A 7,227-nucleotide genomic window follows, 5' to 3' on the forward strand; every position below is an offset into this window, starting at 1 on the left:
TATAATTAAAGTAGCTTTGTAAAGTAGTTTGTCTAGTCAAAGATGCCATTAGGGTTTCTTCCGAGTGTAAGCCACCCTCTCCCCTATATAAGGAGAGGGGGCAGCCCTTCTTCACGGGCAGCGGGCAACAGGTAGCACGTAGCGAGACCAAAGAGAGATCCGTGTACCGAGAAACTTGTAACCATGTTGAGATCAATGAAGCCGGCGATCTAGTAAAGAGTTCTTCCTCTTGTCTCTCTTCTTGCATACCGGCCTTTGGTTGTGTTCTTGAGGAAAGCATCCGGAAGTTCTTCCCATCTAATCGCAAACCCTCCCCCGAATCCTCATACGTCCATTCGGCCCCAACTTAAGCCATCCTATGGCATCTGCTCGTTCACCACGACGACAGCGTGTCAGCGCGTGTACCGACGGTCGTGGCTGTGCCGACGGTGACCTTCGGGCGCCAACTTCCTGTGCCGACGGTCCGGTTTGCGCTGACGGTGGCCGTCGGTGTAGACAGAAGTGTGCCAACGGTGACCGTGCGCCGATGGTCAGCTCCGTCGCCGGTCGACGAGGGCCTCTGTGCCGACGGCCCCGACATTTGGCCGTCGGCACATGGGCTGGCCGTCGGCACATGCCGGCTCTCCGGTAGTGCTTGTCAGGTATACCAACAATCCAATAGGTCAAGTAAGAATTCTATAATGTCAAAAGGAATTTACTTGTGAAGTGGAACTCTGGTATCAAGTATTCAAGGACTAACCTTCCCTCCATCCCATCTTAGACAGAAGCGTGTGCCCAATATTGTCGGCCTGAATCTTAGCTTTCTCTGCAGCTTCTTTGGTAGCCTTTTGTGCTGCAGGATCAGTACAACGTGCCATGAACTTCTCAACTTCCTGAGGAATGAAGTCACCCATGTGGTGTCCCCTCTAGGAGGACCTGGACCAATAGAGCACTAGATAATAATAATAAATGTAAAACGGTACCCTGAACAAGGCAAGGAGGTGGTGACATTTCCAACCCTTTCAATCAACACCCTTTCTAGCAATATCGATACAGTTAATCTACAAGTGGCAGCCATAAGAAAAACCAAAACCCAGCATGTACAGAAGCACTGTCAGTATTGAAGAAAGCAAGTTACTTGAAGCCAGTTACAGAAAATATTGACACCGTGGAATTGTGTACAGAAGCCCATCATGTCTGTTTGTATATTTCCTATGGTTGCAACATTGTCTATGCATTTCAAACTCTTGCAGTACAGGAAATCAAGAATTCTTAAGTGATAGAGTTTCGCAAACTACAAGCTCTTTTTTAAATGTTCCCATGTCAATTATAGATCAGCAACAATTGCATTTAAATAATCACCATGAGCATGGAAATTGATCAAACATAAGTTGAAAGTAGCAAGAGAAAATTCAGACTCTCAATAAAACATAAGTTGCATATAAATAATCATGATGAGCATTTAAATTGACTGTAAGTGTATTGGAGAAACAAAATTCAGTTATATGAGGGATTTTGAAGAAATAAGAACATGTACAGATATGCCATGCCTTGATTGTCAGTGTATCTACCCATAGTACTCTATGTGCCCGATTGCACTCAGAAGTATGAACAAGACAATGTCTCATCGGCCGCTGCTGATGAACCCACGTTGCTTCCCTTTCACTTGGAAGAATGCTAGCAAAGGAGACAACCAAACTACTATTACCCTGTTGACTGGAGTGGCAGATAATTATACTGCTGCCTTCCAAGTCACTACACAATACTTCAATGTGATGCTCAAGCAATGAACAATACCTAAGCAATGAAAATGTATCTTACTCTGCAATGCTGATCAAAGCCATCAGCACGCTCTGCAATGCTGATCAAAGCCATCAGCACACTCTGCAATGCTTACTGTTCTTCAAAACCTACATATTGCATATACAGTTTGTAACAACTAGAGATTGTGCCTCATATCAACTAATAATGAATCATGTTCATGGCAACTATAAATTCGATAACAAGATCACACCATTTGAACATAAATACATATCAATGGTGGGTATGTGCATTTTAACGAACAAATCAATGGTGGGTGTAGGCATTTTAACGAACACATTGTGGGCAACAATTATCCCCAAATCAGAGTTGAATGGATCAACTAATGAAGTGCACGATAGGGGCTAGATTTGAAGACTAATCCATGTATGCAACTGAACATCAAATCCCAAACACATTAGTGGACTCACCAGATGATGCGTGCCCCTCATCGTCGATGGGAACGGACGACGCTCGTGGGCTGATTCGCGGATTGCTGGCGTGTAGTTGACGTGGGAGTTAGAAATCTTTGTGGTGTAGCTTTTCTTCAGTTCCCCGGCAACGGCGCTTGAAAACAGTCTTGATGCGCGTAGATGACACGTCCGTTGGGAACCCCAAGAGGAAGGTGTGATGCGCACGAGCAGCAAGTTTTCCCTCGTAAGAAACCAAGGTTTAATCGAACCAGTAGGAGTCAAGAAGCACGTCGAAGGTTGATGGCGGCGGGATGTAGTGCGGCGCAACACCGGGGATTCCGGCGCCAACGTGGAACCTGCACAACACAACCAAAGTACTTTGCCCCAACGAAACAGATGAGGTTGTCAATCTCACCGGCTTGCTGTAACAAAGGATTAGATGTATAGTGTGGATGATGATTGTTTGCGGAAAACGAGTAGAACAAGTATTGCAGTAGATTGTATTCGATGTAAAAGAATGGACCGGGGTCCACAGTTCACTAGAGGTGTCTCTCCCATAAGATAAATAGCATGTTGGGTGAACAAATTACGGTTGGGCAATTGACAAATAGAGAGGGCATGACCATGCACATACATGATATGATGAATATAGTGAGATTTAATTGGGCATTACGACAAAGTACATAGACCGCTATCCGAGCATGCATCTATGCCTAAAAAGTCCACCTTCGAAGTTATCATCCGAACCCCTTCCGGTATTAAGTTGCAAACAACGGACAATTGCATTAAGTATGGTGCGTAATGTAATCAATAACTACATCCTCGGACATAGCATCAATGTTTTATCCCTAGTGGCAACAGCACATCCACAACCTTAGAACTTTTCGTCACTCGTCCCAGATTTAATGGAGGCATGAACCCACTATCGAGCATAAATACTCCCTCTTGGAGTTAAGAGTAAAAACTTGGCCGAGCCTCTACTAATAACGGAGAGCATGCAAGATCATAAACAACACATAGGTAATAGATTGATAATCAACATAACATAATATTCTCTATCCATCGGATCCCAACAAACACAACATATAGCATTACGGATAGATGATCTTGATCATGTTAGGCAGCTCACAAGATCCGACAATGAAGCACATAAGGAGAAGACGACCATCTAGCTACTGCTATGGACCCATAGTCCAGGGGTGAACTACTCACTCATCACTCCGGAGGCGACCATGGAGGTGAAGAGTCCTCCGGGAAATGATTCCCCTCTCCGGCAGGGTGCCGGAGGTGATCTCTCGAATCCCCGAGATGGGATCGGCGGCGGCGGTGTCTCCGGAAGGTTTTCCGTATCGTGGCTCTCGGTGCTCGGGGGTTTCGCGACGAAGACTATATGTAGGCGGAAGGGCAGGTCGGGGGGCCACACGAGGGCCCCACACGCCAGGGCCGCGCGGCCAGCACCTGGGCTGCGCCGCCCTGTTGTGGCGGCGCCTCGTGGCCCCACTTCGTAAGTCCTCCGGTCTTCTGGAAGCTTCGTGTAAAAATAGGCCCCTGGGCGTTGATTTCGTCCAATTCCGAGAATATTTCCTTACTAGGATTTCTGAAACCAAAAATAGCAGAAAACGACAGAATCGGCTCTTCGGCATCTCGTTAATAGGTTAGTGCCGGAAAATGCATAAATATGACATAAAGTATGCATAAAACATGTAGATATCATCAATAATGTGGCATGGAACATAAGAAATTATCGATACGTCGGAGACGTATCAGCATCCCCAAGCTTAGTTCCTGCTCGTCTCGAGCAGGTAAACGATAACAAAGATAATTTATGGAGTGACATGCCATCATAACCTTGATCATACTATTGTAAGCATATGTAATGAATGCAGCGATCAAAACAATGGTAATGACATGAGTAAACAAATGAATCATAAAGCAAAGACTTTTCATGAATAGTACTTTCAAGACAAGCATCAATAAGTCTTGCATAAGAGTTAACTCATAAAGCAATAAATCAAAGTAAAGGTATTGAAGCAAAACAAAGGAAGATTAAGTTTCAGCGGTTGCTTTCAACTTATAACATGTATATCTCATGGATATTGTCAATGTAAAGTAATATAACAAGTGCAATATGCAAGTATGTAGGAATCAATGCACAGTTCACACAAGTGTTTGCTTCTTGAGGTGGAGAGAGATAGGTGAACTGACTCAACATAAAAGTAAAAGAAAGGCCCTTCGCGAGAGGAAGCATTGATTGCTATATTTGTGCTAGAGCTTTGGTTTTGAAAACAAGAAACAATTTTGTCAACGGTAGTAATAAAGCATATGTGTTATGTAAATTATATCTTACAAGTTGCAAGCCTCATGCATAGTATACTAATAGTGCCCGCACCTTGTCCTAATTAGCTTGGATTACCGGGATTATCATCGCAATACACATGTTTTAACCAAGTGTCACAAAGGGGTACCTCTATGCCGCATGTACAAAGGTCTAAGGAGAAAGCTCGCATTGGATTTCTCGCTTTTGATTATTCTCAACTTAGACATCCATACCGGGACAACATAGACAACAGATAATTGACTCCTCTTTAATGCATAAGCATGTAGCAACAATTAATGTTCTCATATGAGATTGAGGATATATGTCCAAAACTGAAACTTCCACCATGGATCATGGCTTTAGTTAGCGGCCCAATGTTCTTCTCTAACATTATGCATGCTCTAACCATTAAATGAGTGGTAAATCTCCCTTACTTCGGACAAGACGGACATGCATAGCAACTCACATGATATTCAACAAAGAGTAGTTGATGGCGTCCCCAGGAACATGGTTATCGCACAACAAGCAACTTAATAAGAGATAAAGTGCATAAGTACATATTCAATACCAGAATAGTTTTTAAGCTATTTCCCATGAGCTATATATTGCAAAGACAAAGAATGGAAATTTTAAAGGTAGCACTCAAGCAATTTACTTTGGAATGGCGGAGAAATACCATGTAGTAGGTAGGTATGGTGGACACAAATGGCATAGTGGTTGGCTCAAGGATTTTGGATGCATGAGAAGTATTCCCTCTCGATACAAGGTTTAGGCTAGCAAGGTTATTTGAAACAAACACAAGGATGAACCGGTGCAGCAAAACTCACATAAAAGACATATTGTAAACATTATAAGACTCTACACCGTCTTCCTTGTTGTTCAAACTCAATACTAGAAATTATCTAGACTTTAGAGAGACCAATTATGCAAACCAAATTTTAGCAAGCTCTATGTGTTTCTTCATTAATAGGTGCAAAGTATATGATGCAAGAGCTTAAACATGAGCACAACAATTGCAAGTATCAAATTATTCAAGACATTTTAGAATTACTACATGTAGCATTTCCCGATTCCAACCATATAACAATTTAACGAAGAAGATTCAACCTTCGCCATGAATACTATGAGTAAAGCCTAAGGACATATTTGTCCATATGCAACGACGGAGCGTGTCTCTCTCCCACACAATGAATGCTAGGATCCATTTTATTCAAACAAAAACAAAAATAGAAACAAACCGACGCTCCAAGCAAAGCACATAAGATGTGATGGAATAAAAATATAGTTTCAGGGGAGGAACCTGATAATGTTGTCGATGAAAAAGGGGATGCCTTGGGCATCCCCAAGCTTAGACGCTTGAGTCTTCTTAAAATATGCGAGGGTGAACCACCGGGGCATCCCCAAGCTTAGAGCTTTCACTCTCCTTGATCATATTGTATCATCTCCCTCTCTTGATCCTTGAAAACTTCCTCCACACCAAACTCAAAACAACTCATTAGAGGGTTAGTGCACAATTAAAATTTACATGTTCAGAGGTGACATGATCATTCTTAAAACTTCTGGACATTGCACAAAGCTACTGAAAGTCAATGGAATAGAAAAATCCATCAAGCATAGCAAAACAGGCAATGCGAAATAAAAGGCAGAATCTGTCAAAACAGAACAGTTTGTAAAGACGAATTTTATTGAGGCACCAGACTTGCTCAGATGAAAATGCTCAAATTTAATGAAAGTTGCGTACATATCTGAGGATCACTCACGTAAATTGGCATAATTTTCTGAGTTACCTACGAGAGAATTAGGCCCAGATTTGTGACAGCAAAGAAATCTGTTTCTGCGCAGTAATCCAAATCTAGTATGAACCTTACTATCAAAGACTTTACTTGGCACAACAATGCAAAAAACTAAGATAAGGAGAGGTTGCTACAGTAGTAACAACTTCCAAGACTCAAATAAAAGTACTGTAGTAAAAACATGGGTTGTCTCCCATAAGCGCTTTTCTTTAACGCCTTTCAGCTAGGCGCAGAAAGTGTATATCAAGTGTTATCAAGAGACGAAGTATCAACATCATAATTTGTTCTAATAATAGAATCAAAAGGTAACTTCATTCTCTTTCTAGGGAAGTGTTCCATACCTTTATTGAGAGGAAATTGATATTTAATATTACCTTCCTTCATATCAATGATAGCTCCAACGGTTCGAAGAAAAGGTCTTCCCAATATAATGGGACAAGATGCATTGCATTCAATATCCAAGACAACAAAATCAACGGGGACAAGGTTATTGTTAACGGTAATGCGAACATTATCAACTCTCCCCAAAGGTTTCTTTGTAGAATGATCAGCAAGATTAACATCCAAATAACAATTTTTCAATGGTGGCAAGTCAAGCATATTATAGATTTTCTTAGGCATAACGGAAATACTTGCACCAAGATCACATAAAGCATTACAATCAAAGTCATTGACCTTCATCTTAATGATGGGCTCCCAACCATCCTCTAGCTTCCTAGCAATAGAAGCTTCACGTTCTAGTTTCTCTTCTCTAGCTTTTATGACAGCATTTGTAATATGTTTTGTGAAAGCCAAGTTTATAGCACTAGCATTAGGACTCTTAGCAAGTTTTTGTAAGAACTTTATAACTTCAGAGATGTGGCAATCATCAAAATTCAAACCATTATAATCTAAAGAAATGGGATCATCAGCCCCAATGTTGGAA

Source organism: Lolium rigidum, chromosome 7, assembly GCF_022539505.1.
Source record: "Lolium rigidum isolate FL_2022 chromosome 7, APGP_CSIRO_Lrig_0.1, whole genome shotgun sequence".
Lineage (NCBI taxonomy): Eukaryota > Viridiplantae > Streptophyta > Magnoliopsida > Poales > Poaceae > Lolium > Lolium rigidum.